The 17,130-nt window shown below is 46.0% G+C and overlaps 1 protein-coding gene across 22 annotated transcripts in view; it reads right to left on the bottom strand.

Moving 5' to 3' along the window:
* Dock9 (dedicator of cytokinesis 9) overlaps positions 1 to 17,130 on the bottom strand; it is a 269,995-nt gene that overhangs the window by 171,819 nt on the left and 81,046 nt on the right. The gene's annotated exons all lie outside the window — the stretch shown is intronic.

The following is a 17,130-nucleotide window of genomic DNA, read 5'->3' as shown; positions in this document are numbered from 1 at the left end:
ATTTATTTTTTCCTCATATTCATGGTGAAAGTAACTCTTAAAAACATCACTCAGCAACGGAGGAACTTGCTGAAAGGGGGCAGGAAACCATGCACTGACCGTGGGATTAAATATAATGATGTACTTCCAGGCAGGGCTTCCTAGAGCACCTCCCACTTAGTGCCTCCGTTTATTTCTTTGAAATCAGGAGGCATCTAGTAACTGAGACAGATTTAGTAACAGTTAGTAAACAGGGAACCTAATCCTAGAGCATCCACAGGCTCCAAGTACAGAATGCTCGGAACGGAAACCAGAACGAACCTCACAGGTACAAGCCCCACCTCCACCCCGCTCGAGGAACAGTGACTGAGGCCGGCAGAGTGCTACAGAACTCCAGCAGGACTGAGCGGCCGCCCAGTGCCCACCCCACCCCAGCACCGGTCACAGTCGTCTACACACCAGAAATTCTTTTGCATATGGGCATTAATTGTCCAATAAATTAATTACTGAGTCCATTTAAAAATTAGTTAACATGCTGGGTGTGGCTGCTCACACCCATAATTCCACAACTCAGGAGCCTGAGGTAGGAGGACAGCTAGCTTAGAATAACAAGTGAGCTCCTATGGTCAAGAAAAAACAAAACCTAGCTTTTATACTAAATTCATTCTTAAAGAGTTGAGAACATATTTCAGACGGAAGAGTGTTTGCCTAGCATGCACAAAGCCCTGGGTTCAATCCTCAGCACCACACAAACCAAGAGTAATCACAACACTATGGGGGTAGAGGCTGAAGGGTCAGAACTTCAGGGCCATTCCCTTCCTAAAATACATATGAAGTTCAAGACCCACTGTCCCAAAATTTTAAAAAGAAGGAAAAGGGAGGGAGCGAGGGAGCGAGCGAGGGAAGAACTATCCAAGACTTAGAAACAGGGTAGGTTGTAGGTTATCTCTCAAAATTCAGGTTTTCTAATCAAAGCTACATTCTAAAATAATATGACCCATGAATTTGAAAAATAGATGTAAGGTTACAAGAGAATTTAATGGGGGGGGGTCAGTTACAGTCATGTAAAACTGAATGAAGAACTACCTCAAGATTTGGAAGTACCCGAGACATGAGAAACTAGGAAGGTGACATCACAGCATGACACAGATACCCACATGACCAACAGCTCAAAAACCTTTCCAAGTGGCTCACAGCATAGGCCAATTCTTCCTCAGATTCCCACCACCACTAAGCAAACAGAATTCCTGCACTCTAAGGAGACACAACACCCAAATTTGTTGAGCCAAACCAGGTCAGTATCTGGTATTGATGTGAAGGTGTTCAAAACGTTACTCAAGAAGCACTGTTTACTGTGACCCTAGTGCTGTTTGCACTCTTCTGTCTTACCTACTCTTCACAACTCTGTATACCTACCCACTGTTCACAACTCTGTCTACCTACCCACTGTTCACAACTGTGTATACCTACCCACTGTTCACAACTCTGTCTAACCTACCTACTCTTCACAACTCTGTATACCTACCCACTATTCACAACTCTGTATACCTACCCACTGTTCACAACTCTGTATACCTACCCACTGTTCACAACTCTGTCTAACCTACCTACTCTTCACAACTCTGTATAACCTACCTACTGTTCACAACTCTGTATAACCTAGCCCATTTCTCACACGGACAAACTGATGTGGTGTTTAAATGTACACAAAGTCCACAGGCAAGCGACAGCAAGGATCCAGTGTGCACGCTCCACCGTGACACTCTGCTAGAAGGATGTCAGCCAGCAACTACCGATAATGTCACTGTTTGTGTTTGATCCTCTCGAGGAGTTTAGGAAGTAGTAAACAGTCTGCACGTGCTGGCACATCTATGATCACTTAGGGTAACGCCTGTTGTTATTCCCAGGCTAAAGAAATAAACTTAGTCTTTAATCAGGACTCTGGCTTTACAGACTAAGAGGGCATTCCCACCAACTGCCCAGCTGCCGTACAGACAAAGATCCCCACCAACTACAAAAACTCCTTCGGTGGCTGGGGAGTTTGGGGCTGTTCCTCTGCAGCCTCAGCTCCCTCAGGCTGTGAGGTCAAAGCTAGCCTGGGCTACATTTCCTTCAGTGGCTGGGGAGTTTGGGGCTGTTCCTCTGCAGCCTCAGCTCCCTCAGGTGTGAGGTCAAAGCTAGCCTGGGCTACATTTCCTTTATGGCTGGGGAGTTTGGGGCTGTTCCTCTGCAGCCTCAGCTCCCTCGGGCTGTGAGGTCAAAGCTAGCCTGGGCTACATTTCAAGACCAAAAAGGGAGGGCTGTGGAGACAGTTCAGCAAGCATGAGGACCTGAGTTTGGATCTCCAGCACCCATGTGAAAGCCTGGTGTGGCAGTGTGGATGTCTTCAAGTCAGCTGCTGGCACGGGAAAGGACAGGAAGATTTTGGAGCTAATTTGCTAACCAGTAGCAGAATGCATGACCTCCGGGTTTAGCGACAGATCCCATCTCAAAAAATAAGGTGAAAAGCAATCAAGCATCCCAGACACCTCTGGCCTTCACATGTATAAGAGACACACCTGAGTGCACACAAGCACACACCTAAGTGAACTTGTACCTCTCTCTGTCTGTCTCTACACACACACACACACACACATACATACACACACACACACACACACACACACACACACACACACACACACACACACACTGTTCTCTTTTTGCTGACCATGACAGTTGTTTTCAGATATTTGTTTGGAACACCACATGTTCACGCATTCAGCCAGGCATTTTCTAAGGATTTTGTGTATTTTCTTTAAAAATTTAGCAATGACTTTATATCTCCTTTATTTAATTGGCTCTGAGTTTCTAGGCAGCCAGGACAGAAAGGCAAATATGATCAGTTCCATAAGGTAAACCATGACCAGGAGAGAACATGCCAGGTTTTAAAGGAAGTAAATCTTGTAAAAGTTTCTCAGGCCGAGATTTATGCAAAAAGGGCTGATGTGTGCAGGCCACGGTTCCCAACCGTGTCTACAGAAAATGCACTGCTAAAGTGCTGGCACACGCCTTTAATACCAGCCAGCACTCGGGAGGCAGAGGCAGGCGGGTCTCTGTGAGTTCGAGGCCAGCCTGGGCTACCAAGTGAGTCCCAGGACAGCCAGGACTGTTACACAGAGAAACCCTGTCTCAAACACACACGCACGCGCGTGCGCGCATACACACACACACACACACACACACACACACACACACACACACACACACACACTCGCATGGCTGCCAGACCCTGTCTTGGCTTTCTACTTACACTCCAGACCAAGTAAAGCAGTCACCCACCGTCCAAGACCGTTGGCACCTTCAAATGTCCCAGCTCGCTGAACAGGAAAGCTCTGGGGCTTGGATGTGACTGTTGGGTGACTCCCCAGGTAACCTCTCAGGATGCTTCAGACCTACGGCCACCAAGGAAGCTGAATGGTGCCGCACTCAACCTCAGATCCTACGGCTCTGAAGAGGATGTGGTTTCTCTACACCTCAGGACGCGATGACATCTGACCAGAGCAGCACCCACAGGAAATGCCATTTCAGAGGACAGGAAGCAGGTGACCACATATTCCTTTACAATCTTCTAAAAAGAGGTGGACGTCAGGCCTCTGGATTCAAACTACACCTATACCACTGAGTTCCTGGACTCGCTGACCTCAATGTTTCACACACCCATTGGTTAAATTCCAATAAAGAGCACACCCAGGCTCGTGCAATCAGCTTTAAGGGCAAGAGAAAACTCACATATGCTTGTATGTGTCTCTAACATGACCGTTCCTTCTCTCTACTGAGGTGAACAAAAACTACCAGAATGCAAAGGGGGCAAACAGGAGAGGCCTTCCCACAGAGCTCGGACACTGTTCGGCTAGCTGGCCAAAAAAAAAAAAGGTGTCAGGAAATGACCCACACTTCTGAGAACCACCAAACCATGGTAGATAGACAGTACCAGAAGCAGCCAAATGGAGAACACTGGGATGAAGCAGGAAAAGGACAGGTAGATGGAGGCAGGCACCGTGGGAGGAACAGGGCTCCTTACAGAGTCAACACAAGTTTGAAGCTCGACAAACTTTGTCCCACTAGATATTTGATTAAGCACAGAGATGAAACCCATCTATTCTAATGTTTCTTAGTGGGGAATCCAAAACTGAACTGAGGGGGAGGCGGTTTGAGATCCTCTAAAATGATGAAGCTGTGTGTGCCTATGAGTTCTCTGAGGTGAGGCTTATCCAGTTCTCGGGAATATTGGAAGGAGGAGCTGCCCATCACCGTAGGAAACCCACAAATCTCATCACACTTACAGGTCCAGGTCCCACTGATGTGGGGGTAACAGCAACTTCAGCAACCAATAGAGAGCATCAGGATGTCACCACGAATACAAGTCAGGAAGTGGGTCACAGGAGGCCTCGTGACCAGTGGCCAATCATAAGCCAATTCAGAAAGCTTTGAACCAGGGCAGATAATACACCTGATGAACGCTGCCGCCTGACACATAAGTTAACATCTGAAGCTATAGACAAAATGCTCACGGTATCACACACACACGTAAGATTTCAAAAATACAAAATGTGGCCACTGGTTCTCTTAAGTGTGTGGAGCCATCTGTATTTTCTTTTCTCTAAAATCATCCACATTTTGTAAGTTTTCTTCAAACACTCATCTTACTTTTTCAGGCAGAAATAAGTGAGTGAGAGCTGGCAAGACGGCTCATGAGGTAACTACCACACGAAACAAACCCAGGACCCACATGGCAGGAGAAAACCAACCTTCCACAGCTGTCCTCCGACTTCCACACGTACACCATCCATGTGTGTGCATGCACACACATATACACACGCAAACAAAATAAGTGATAAAAATGCTTTTGAAAGGATAAATGAGTGAACTAGATTGTGAGAAAATGAATGGACTTACCATAATGTTAAGCAGGTCCACACAATCTCAGAAATAACAAAACAAAAACGCACATTCTCTCATATGCAGACTCTAACGAATGACATACATGTAGGTGTGAATGAGTACGTGTGGAACAGTGCAATGTGAACATAAGAGAACACAGGCTAAACACACAGGCACGAGGCAGGACAGAACTCAGGTAAGGGACGTGAATTATGAAAGGAAAAAAAACTAATAGTTTTTTTTTTTAGTTCTGATTCTGTCATGGTTTTTTTTTTGGGGTGGGGGCTCTGGTGGTGAAAAAGTGCATAAAATAACACTGAGAGTGTACAATTAAATGTGAGGCTCCACAGCTTCCATTCCAAATGCCTGTCCCAACTGTATGAAAGTTCACCGAGATGTACAGACTTTGGGTGGGGTTGATTTTGGTATATGGTGGTTTTATTTATTTGCAAGTTTATTTAAAAATCTCTTCTCTGCTCCCCAACCTAATGCACATTGACAAACTTTCTCTGCTCTTGAATCGGCTACTGTGATGGGTGGCTGGGCCTACCCTGTTGGGGCTGCTAGAGCCAGGGCTTCTGCCCACAACTCCAGTTACACTATGGCAAGGAGGCTGCAGGGGAGGCAGGGGGATGATGGGGAGGCAGGGGGCTGCAGGGGAGGCAGGGGGATGATGGGGAGGCAGGGGGCTGCAGGGGAGGCAGGGGGCTGCAGGGGAGGCAGGAGGCTGCAGGAAAGGTAGGAGGCTGCAGGGGAGGCAGGGGAGGCAGGGGCTCCACTTTATCCAGTTCTCAGGAAAGCTACATCACAGGACGGGGGGGCAGACACAGGAGTCGTCGTCGTCGTCATCGTCGTCGTCAGGGGAGGACTAAAGTGCAGAGAGTAATGATGACCAAGGGGAGGAGGTTCACTGTGTACAGAGGCTTTGTCAGCAGCCATAGCGCATTCGAGAAGCCTTTCAGTAACAGCGGCCCACCCCACCTTAACATCCTCTTCCTCGGTCCTTTATTTTCCCCACAGCCTCAGTCACCCACATCTGGCATTCCACACTCTATCTCCTGTTTGTTTAGACCTGACAAACCTCCCCTTCAGACGTTTCTCAGAGCATAAGGGTTTAGGCTGTGTCCACTGCTCCCCCTGAGTCCTGATGCAGGGACACTCATGAAATGAGCTTGCTGGAGACTCACGATCTCCTCAGACTGCACACAGAACTCCTGCGCTCTAGACACCAACAGCTTTACCAACTTACTTTGATTGTAGTAACAATAACTCGAACAGCAATGTCAGTAATCTATCTCAGAGATGGAAATTTAAAGCCAAGAAAAACACAGTGCGCCTGGGATTTTTCTCAGGAAACCCAACTCCAGGTGTGGGTTACTGAAACCCAGCCTCAACCATGTTTGGACTGTGTGCCCATGTCACCTCTCCGTGGCAGCTTTTCAAGTCTCCATCGCCTAACCCAGCGCAGCACACGCAGCAGACAGACTCAACCTGAACGATGCTTACGGGGTAAAGGAGCACCCTCTCTGTACGGCTTGTGCAAACCCAACCTCAAAGGGATTCACGTGAGCTGGAATCTCCTACCTTTCCTCTCTCCACCACACACATCGAGGCTAAAGGCCAAGGAGCGCATTCTCAGGGAGAAAAACAACAACCAAAGTTTAAGCATCCAGGTGGTGGTGGCACAGGCCTTTAATTCCAACACTCGGGAGGCAGAGGCACGTGGATCTCTGTGAGTTCGAGGCCAGCCTGGTCTATAGAGCAAGTTCCAGGACAGCCAGGGCTACACAGACAAACCCTGTCTTGAAAAACAGAAAAACAAAAACAAACAAACAAAAATTTAAACATCTAGCTTTGTTGGTGTGAATCTGGCTTTTTTTTTTTTTTTTTTTGCTTAAATTAAAATGTCTCTTTCAAGTGTCACTGTAAGATAAAACTCCATTCTTTCCCTTCTCCTCTCATGGCTCCCTTCCAAACCATTCTAAAGAAAAATACTAATTGGTTCCACCTAAGGTTACTGGTTTGTAAAATCTCTGTTTGTACCTGTTAAACTGACCTAAAGTATTTCCACGGGGCTTACAAGGAACAAACCCAGCCGACCATCATAATTTATAGATGAGAGACATTGCAAACAGAGGTCACGTAGCTCTAATGATTCCCTGGAGGCACCAATGACACAGAGTAGAGGCCAGGCCTCTAGGCAAACGCTGGGACACCTTCTTCCAAAAAGAGGCAAAGGGTACAAAGGGAAAATCCACCTGAGGAAATTATGCAAATTGATTGCAGCATTTTCCTTGGCTCGTCTGGCTCAAATTGGCTTCAGACAATGGACCAGTACAGCCATCCTGGGTTCTGAACAATAACTGGGAAGTCCCCATTTAAAGCCCCGCAGGCTGCATCCCTTCCTTGAGATAATATCAACAGCGTCACCATGACAGCTCCCTTGTCCTGCTGCTCAATGAGAGCCATGGGGTCAACCCATGCTTACCGTAACTCAATCCGCGTGAACTGGGAGAGGGGCAAAGACTAGAGAACACAGCCAGTGTTGGGGCTCACTCAACGATACTCCTGGGTAACACATCCCGAGAAGTCACAGGACCCTACCCCAGTGCCATAGAAAAGTTAAAAGTACACCAAATGAACTCCTTCCTGGTTACAAAGCATGCTACCAGAGCTGGAAATGGAAACACATTAAACAAGGAGGGTGAGTATGAAGTGGGTGGTCCCAGCGTCCTTCTCCTTGCTGCTACTCAAAACTTGAGCCACATCACAGATGATGGCTAGGCCACAGTGAGGATGGAACTACAGTCCACTTGATTAGTCCTTTTCTAAACGGCTCCGGCAGTCTGACGGTACTTCAGTAACACGTCCACTGGATTTCAAATTTCCCGCCAGGCGTGGTGGTGTGTACCTTCAATCCCAGCACTCAGGCGGATCTCACTGAGTTTGAGGCCAGCATAATCTATACACAGCAAGTTCCAGACCAGCCAGGGCAACATAGTAAGACCATTTCAAAAGTGAAAAAAATAAATAATTCCTTCAAGATTAGCTTTCAAATGTTTTTCTCATTTACACATAAAATGTTAAAAGCATTTTGATGTAAAAGCATTTGATGGATGATATCCATGATAATGGATACGCTAATTAAATGTTTGATTTAATCATTCTATAGTATAAGTGCATATCAAAACATCCCACTGTGCCCTGTAAATATATACAATTATGGTCAACTAGAATAATTTTTCTTTTTTAAAAACAGATTTATTTTACTTTTTAATTGTGTGTGTGTGTGTGTGTGTGTGTGTGTGTGTGTATCTGCATGTATATATGAGCTGAATACAGATACCCTGAGAGGCTTAGAAGAGGGCATCAGACCCCTGGAGCTCTGAGCCACCTGGTGTGGGTGCTGGGAATCGAACCTGTTTCCTGTACAGGAGCATAAAAGCTCTTAACCACTGAGGCATCTCTCTGGCCCCAATTAAATCTAAATTATTTTAAATTTTAATCACATTTATTATTTGTGTGCATGGTGTTTTGTGAGTGCAGGTACCTGCATGTCAAGAGTAGGTGTGGAGGCAGAGAATCGTTTTCTGGGTTGAATCTCTCCTCCTGCCATAAAGCCCCGGGATTGAACTGGGGCATCATACTTGGGCATCAAGAGCTTTTTTCTAACCTAATGAGCCACTTTGCTGTTCCTAAAACAAAATTGTAAAAACAGCTACCCAAGCAATACAATGGACTTATCTTTCCCCTCTCACACAAGGGAAAACAAACTCTGGAAGTGAAGTCCAGTGAAATGAGTGGGACAATCAATCAACATCAGTCCGCAGGAATATCTCCCCAGGCCTTCCACAACTGTGCAGGTGGAGGTAAATACAAAATAAATGAGGTTTCCAACGCTGCATAAAGCGGCAGGGCGCTCCAAACACACTTTTCTATTTAAGGTTTGCCAAGACGTAGATGGGGATGTGGAGACGTATTTTCCTTTTAATTGTAATTGTGGCAGGGCAAGCAAGGGGGTAGGGGGCCCTTTACCCAGTCTGCAGGCTCTTGACTACATTCTTACTGAATTCAGTCCAAGTGGCCCTCAGCATAACAGTAAGTGCTATTGTTTCTAGAGACTGGGTATGCTTTTAATTAAAGAGCTTCTCCTAAATTCACACTGTGCCATGGTTTTGAGCTAGGTTCCACTGTTAATCTGAGACATGGTGATTAAGTAGATTTGAATCTTTCAAGCTTTATTTCAGACATAATTTCACCTCCCTTTTGCTCACATAAGCATCTTAGGAGGCACAATGAATATTGGAAATTCTTTTATGCCTGAAAATAAAAGGTCTAAAGAAATTAAATAAAAGTCAATACTAATAATGATTGTGTCTGAAATGTAGAACAAATAACTTTCTTTCCTTCCATTTAGCCTGATTTTTAAATTTTCCTTAATAAGCATGAATTACTTTAAATTAAGTACTTTTTAAAAATTTCAAAGCAATTTGGGAAATAATTTAAATGAATGTGTGTGGATGTGGCCGATGCTTAGATGCAGCTTCTTCTAGGGCTAGTGTCAAGAGTGTGGTGACGCTCCCTTCAGTTACTAAATTCACAAACAAGAGCACTGAAAAGAACTCAGTGATCAAAATCACAATACTTGAATGAAATAACTGAGCAAAAGAAATTTAAAATTTCCCCCTAAAACCTGTGATATACAAATCAAAACTGGAAATATAAACTGTATGTTTCTTTTGCCTTCAGTACCAGTGTGACTCCGTCCACGCAGGCTCCAGGGCGCAGGCTCCAGGGCACGGGCACTGTCTAGTCCTCCAGAGACCCTGCCACGTGGCTCTTACTTTATGAATGAAAGCACCGTGGGTCCCAGGAGAGGAGACGCCGGTTGAACTAGGCAGAGGCTCTTACAGGACAATCTCTCTAAATGGATTTTTAAGTGCAGATCTTTTATCCCTTGACCTTGATAAAATCAACCGACTCCTAAAACTCCAAGTGACTAGATTTTCAGAATGCATCCACAACTTAGGAATTTAAAAACTCAAGCTCAACATCCGTGCTTCTCTGTCAGATGGTAAGTCACACTCCCGGGCCCATCTGAGCAGGAAAGTCAAACCCATTCTATTGGAACCCTTCGCTTCCTGGTTCAGACACAGATGAGCCTCCTGAAGGCTGTGAGCAGGGGACAGAGCTGAGGACAGAGCTGAGGACAGAGCTGAGGACAGAGGACCTGCAGAAGCAGGGTACAGCCATTCCTGCCAACTTCTCAAATGAAGGAAGGAGGAACCAGGAAAGACCGGAGTGTGTTCCCCGAGAGGAGGACAGTTTCACAGGTGACACCGCCCACAGACCTGCATCTTCTCTGCCCCCCTCGGCCTGTGCTGCTTCCTGCAGCCTCTCCCCTGTCTCTGGAAATGCTATCTATCAGTTTGGAATGCTCTCCCACCACCTCACCCTGCCAGGCGCCTGCTCACCTCTCAAACTTGAGCACAAAGCCTTTCATGAAGCCCCAGAACACTCAGGCCTAAAGAATGTCTTCCTGGTCCAGCTAAAAGGCGGTGAGGCAAGAGTCCCGGCTGTCCACGAGTCGGAACGTTTTAAAATAACAGCGATGATGATGATGATGATGATGATGATGATGATGACGATGTTATTATTATTATCTATTATTCCAGGGTCCTGCCTGCACCATCTGAATTGGTATCTTGAGCTGAAAGCCAGGAATCCACATTTCTTCCCGGCTCCCCGGGGGACAGCGTGACACAGGCAGAAGCTCCTCTCTGCTCCATTGGTTTTACCTCAGTAACTTGAGGTGCATGGAGAGCAGACATCCCAGGTGCAAATCTGAAGACAGGAAATCATGGGTGGGGACCCAGAAACACCAGTGGAACTTACTGTGGCCTTGACCACACTAACGATCCTCCTTGCCTCTGCGATGCCGGGTTACAGGCATGCACCACCACACGCAGCTCTACATTTTATATAGTGTGACACATGGTCCCAGTGATATATAACCAAGACTGACCTTCAACGGGCAGACCTGAATTAGAGAATTCTGAGTGCTGGGATCATATGTGTGAGTGCCCTATTCAGACAGCATTTTTAAAAATACAACAAGGTTAAACAACACCTTCCCCAAGATCTCATTCTGAAATAACTGCAGTGTGCACTGCCTGAAAGGCCATTGACACAGGGCTGGACACAGAACAGTTCTCCAGAGCTGGTGTGTCACATCCCAGTCATGATTTACCTGAGCGTTAGCACAGCCACAGAATGAAGACTCCGGAGCAGCTGATAAAGGTGCGCCTCCAGACAAGCCCTCTGCGACTCAGAGGCCAACGTTAAGGCCAGAGTTGACTGGGCCTGCGTCATCCTCTACTACAGCAGTGACTTGGCCAGACTCTGAGTGCAGAGGGACATTCCGTAAGAGAACACTTCAGAAACGTCCACCAAAGCAGTCAAAAGAAACACAGTGTTCCCCTGCATTTACCCAGTAATCCATTCATGTATGAAACTCCTTGCTGCTCATAATCTCTGAACGTGTGCGTGTGCGTGTGCGTGTGCGTGTGCGTGTGCGTGTGTGTGTGTGTGTGTGTAGGCTGGAAGACACCCTGTGTGTGGAGACAGGGCCTCTCATCGGCCTGAAACTCGCCAGGCAGGCTAGACGGGCTGACGGAGAGCCCCAGGGTCCCTCTGTCTCTGCCTCCCCAGCCCTGGGATTGTTAAATGTAGGCTACCACACCCAGTTATTTTCTTCTAACGTGTGTGTGAGGTGTCAACTCAGGTCTTTATTGACTGGGCCACCTCCTCACCTCTCTATAAGCATTCTTAACCACAGAGTACTATAAGAAATGGGTGATTCCGGGGGCACACAACCCCCACAGGAGGAGTGTCCCATGGTCTAAAAGGAACATAAACAAGCAACTTCAGTATCAACCACGGGAGGGAATGGGCGAGGCCTGCCCTGGCCAGCTCGCCTGCCACCAGGCACATGGGTACCCAGACACAGAGATGTCTACAAACTGAGTTTCATGGACGATGTAAGACAAAAACAACATGAGACAGCTTTCTTGCAGGATGGGAATTAAAGCTCAGACCCTCCACATATTAGACAAACGCTGAGCCATTAAGCTATACCCCAACCCTTTTGACTTCCTGAGATGGGGTCTCGAGTTCCCAGGCTGAAATTTGTTCTCTAATCCAAGGCAAGCCTTCAGCTCAAGACCCTTTAGCCTCTGGAGTACAAGCCTGGGCCATAAGAACTAGCTTACTACTAATTTTTAGTACTAGTTTATCACTAATTTTCTTACTGATTAAAGCTAAAAAGCATTTTCAGTTTACTGGGTTTAACAAAGTATATTATTAAAATCAATGTCACCTGCTCCTTTTCCTATTTCTAACATAGCTAACAATTCTATAAAATTATATATGTAAACATAAACGTGTTCACAAATATACGTACTACCACACAGGTAAAATTACATATATAAAATAGTATGGTCTGGGGGGTTAACTAGGAATAGAATACCTATCTAGCACATGGAAGGCCCTGAGTTTGATCTCTACTATTCGAAAAAAATTTAAAAATAAATAAAAATAGACTTTATTATTGGGAACACTAGATTAGATGGTCTCTGATTCTGTCATTTTCCCCTAGGTAGCGCGCATGCGCACATGCGCTCACACACGCGCACGCACTTTCTCATCTCCGCGGTACTTAGGGATTGAAGCTCCTTCAGACAAAAGCAGAAGGACTGTGGAAAGGCTGTGGTGGGTCTAAGAAGACTGAGCATAGTCATAAAACACGCTGCCTAATCATTCTTGCTTTCTCCACCTGCGGGATGCTGGGGGCAGAGACGCTGGAGGCGGCCTCCAAGGAGGCCCTGGCAACAAGCAGCCACAAGATGTAAAGTAGCCAGGCTTCTGAGCCCTTCCACACAAGACCACCCAGCGTACAGCTGATGGGATCCAGTCACAACCAGGAGATGAACACTGGCAGGATCTGCCGCTGTCAGCCTGCCTTGACGAACTCCTTCACTATGGAAAGACGTCACAATGGGAAGGATGGCTGACTAGCTGTCTGGGAGTTGTCAGGATCCGTTTCAGAGATGACATGTCACTGGAATGGCATCTCTACGTGGTGCTTCCTGACTCCACAGTGCCAGCATCATAAGAAAGCTTGTTACAACACAGACCACCGCTGGGTCTTCTTCTAATCCTCTCTAGGGTGATCCAGCCGTGGAGGTCTGTGTAGGAGGGTTGGCCCACCCAGAGCACCTAGACTCCCCCTATCCTGAGCCTCCTGTGAGCTAACAACAGCCTAGCTGCCAATGCGGCCCAGTTCAGGGGAGCCGATTCACTGCTGTGGAATGCCATTGAGAACCAGTTCTAATGGGCTCCCAAGGGCAGCTGCTGCTGGCCCTTTCAGGCTTCAAGTGTGCTAGAGCACAGTTGGAAAGCCAAGTCTTTGGGCTTAGGCAAGACTCTGTGAGGCTGTTCAGAGAATAAAAGGCCCTGACGGAGACAGAAACTCCATTCCCACAAGGCTCTGTGATGCTGGAGAGGCTGTGCATCGAGACTTGGGTGAAGTCACACCCAGGAGTGGGAACGAGCAGAGTGGAAGAAACTGTGCTGGGCCATGCAGAGCTGGTGTTGCCTCTTTGTTGAGGGTGTGTGTGTGTGTGTGTGTGTGTGTGTGTGTGTGTGTGTGTGTACACGTGTGTGCAGGTGTCTGCAGAGAACAGATCCCAGGGAGCTGTTGAAACGGGCAGTTATTAGCCCCCAACATGGACAGTGGAAACTGCTATGATCCTCTGCAAGAGCAGCAGGTACGAAGCATGGAGCCGTCTCCCCAGCCCCTTGTTGAAGGCTTTAAACGCACAGCCCCCTTTCCACATCACGGACAGTAGTAAAAGTAATCAGTGTAAACTAAACCTTCCCATGACCTACACAATTCCCAGGAACATAACGGTGGTACGGTAGGGCGACCTGATCCTTACGGACCAAGTACAAGACCACAGAGTCATCCCTCTGGAGACCGCCACCTTCAGTGTGCTCGATGACCCTGCAGACAGCTGGCCAGCCACGTAACGGCCGAGTCTGGGTCACCCACAGTTGGACACCTGCCTTTCATCTCCTCCGCAGCCACTTCTGGGGAGCCGGGTAGGAAAAAGAATTCCTAGGGAAAGGTGTACCACTCACATGCAAACTGTCCATGATTACCCAGCTCTGGCTTAAACAAATGAAGCGTCCTAGGGAGAAGCAGCCAGGACTAAGATATGACGACGTAGAAAGGAAGGTGGGTGGCCTTGGTGGAGGAAAGCAGTGATGGAGGACAGCATGCTTTGCTGGGTATCACTTCAAGGTGTTCAGTTTTGAGGGCCCTCCTTCACATGACTGAGTTCAGACCAAAACAAAGATAAATAACGTGTCACAACTTACCACACACAAGTCAAAACTAGAGGTCCATGCTGAGTCTCTGGAGGTCATGGTGTGTGTCACAGAAACTCAAAGGTCGCGATGAACAATGTTCCACACAATCGCAGCTCCATTTCCGACCATTCCAAATTTCCACCCCAGATATGAATACAGAAGCATTCCTATCTACAGCCAACACAAGTACATCGTGGCAGGCCTGTTCTTAGTACTGGGGCCAGTGAACTTTGGGGGAAGAGATTTTAGTACATGTTTTTGTATCTACAAGTAGCACTTTTAGGGTCTGCATGAGAAAAATGTCCCCTTCAAATAGAGTTTATTCATGATCAGTTAAAGAAAGTAATTAAAGATGCTTTTAAAAGTTTACTAAATTTTTTCTCACTATAATTAGAATTATATAGCTAATACATAGAATTCCTTATGTTGGAAACCCAAGAATAAGAGGTTTTACCACAAAAAGAAAAATAGATCATGCAATACATTCAAAAATAGACCTTCAGGGCCAGCAGGATGGCTTAGTGGAAAAAGGGGCTTGCTGCCATGCATGACACTGGGGTTCAGGCCCTGAAACCCCATGGTGGAGGAGAGAGCTGACTCCCTCAATCTGTCTTTCCACATGGGTGAAATGATACCAGTGTACCCACTCATACACATCCACAGACATGCAATAAATGTAATATATGTGTACACGTGTACACTTTCATATCAATGCAATGTGAACTATATTTAGTATTCTATACCCATATTCAACTTTTTAAGTTTCAAGTAGTTTCATGTGTATTATAAATCTGACATCAGGGTGTTGTCATTAGCTTCCAATATTTATTCTGGCCAAGCAGAAATACTAAAGTACAGAAAAGAAAAACAAAAATAAAAACAATAACAAAAAAAAAATAAACAAAACCATAACCACTGCCACATTTTCATGTAGAGGGACTATTAAAACAAACACACACACTCACAAGTGGAAATGGCAATGTCAGAATGTGCTAACTGTTAAAAGTTAAGATGTCAGAGCTCACTGCAGCTTTCTTAGCTTTCCAGTTTGTGCAAAGACCAAAAGCTTTAGCATGGTCTCAAATCCAGTGTTTAGGATTCCAGGAGGACAATCCTATGTTCATGGAAGGAAGGCAGGTGAAAGAAGTGGTTGTGATGCATGCCTTTTATCCCAGCACTGGAGAGACAGACAGATCTCTCTAAGTTCTAGGACAGCCTGGTCTACATAGTGAGTTCCAAGACAGTCAGGAATACATAAAGAGACCCTGTCTCAAAAACAAACTAACAAACAAACAAAAAGAGGTGGTAGGATAAGAAGAGAAACTTCTTGCAAAGCTGGCTCATCAAGAATAAGAATTATAGCCGGGTGGTGGTGGTGGTGGTGGTGGCGGATACTTTTAGTACCAGCACTCAGGAGGCAGAGGCAGACGGATTTCTGTGAGTTCAAGGCCAGCCTGGTCTACAGAGCAAGTTCTTGGACAGACTCCAAAGCTACACAGAGAAACCCTGCCTCAAAAAACCAACACACACACAAAAACAACAACAAAGAATTGTACAAGTGCTTTAAAATTTAAAAAAAAATAGAATCAATCAATCATTGAAGACATCATCTACTTCAGGAGAAGTTCAGAGCTGAACAGCCAATGCCAGTGGTAAGCTGGATGCACGGAACCTAGCAGAAGCTGGGGACTAGACGGTCGGCGTTGCAGCTCGGGGCTGACGGGTGCCCAGTCCTCCTACCTGGGAAATTTTACTCCTCTGGAGATACTTGGTTATATCTAGAGATCCTGTTTGTTTGTCATGATTCATACAAAGGGAGACGGACACCAGCATCAATGAGTGGGGGCCAGAGATGCTGCTAATGTCTACAATGCACAAGTCCGCACACCAAAGACTTCAACAGTGATGAGACCGCGAAGTCCTGCCCTGTCTATGAAGGGAATGACTTCCACACGGGTGATCTTGTGACAAAGAGAATGTGTCCAGACAGGTCAGCATATTCATCCTGTAATTCTACCTATAGATAGCCATGCTGTTTATATGTAATCATAAACTACACTTACAGAGTCATCCTAATTATATACAATCGCATAGGTGCATATACAAATATAGGATGGACATATATTTATGATTACATTCCTCATCAAGATCAACTAATTTACTGTCTTTTTTCCTCCCTTTTAATTTTGCTTTTAATGTTATTAAAATTTTTTAATTACATTTATTTGTGTGTACACACACACACACAGTGAACATGTGGAGGCCAAAAGTCAACCTGTAGGAGCTGGTTTTCTCCCTCCATCATTGGGGTCACAGCGATCAAACTCAGGTTGTCAGGCTTAGAAGCAAGCACCCTTCCCCTGGGCCATCTCACGGGCCTAATTACTTTTTTAGCTATACATAAAGTGGAAGATGCTCTTATTTCTTTTCTTTCTATATGTTTTTGGGGTGTGTGTGTGTGTGTGTGTGTGTGTGTGTGTGTGTGTGGTGTTGAGTGAGAGAGAGACAGAGACATCAGGAAAATATCAGGACTATGCTTAGCAAAAATTTAGACCCTATAATACAGCAACTATTTTTCTGTCAAAAATATATAATTTTTGGGCTGGGGTTTGAGCTCATTCAGTAAAGTGATGCACAAGCCTGAGGGCCTGAGTCCAGATCCCTGTAATACACAGAAGAAGACAGAGGTGGGTTGGTGCAGTGATCAGGGAAGCGGAATGCCCATGAGGGCCTGAGTTCAGATCCCTGTAATACAAAGAAAACAGAGATGGGTCGGTGCAGTGATGGGGAAGCGGA

The sequence above is a fragment of the Peromyscus leucopus genome, chromosome 9, assembly GCF_004664715.2.
Source record: "Peromyscus leucopus breed LL Stock chromosome 9, UCI_PerLeu_2.1, whole genome shotgun sequence".
In the NCBI taxonomy this organism is placed as follows: Eukaryota; Metazoa; Chordata; class Mammalia; order Rodentia; family Cricetidae; genus Peromyscus; species Peromyscus leucopus.
Note: the sequence above shows the minus strand (reverse complement) of the source record. Positions and strands in the feature narration are given on the sequence as shown.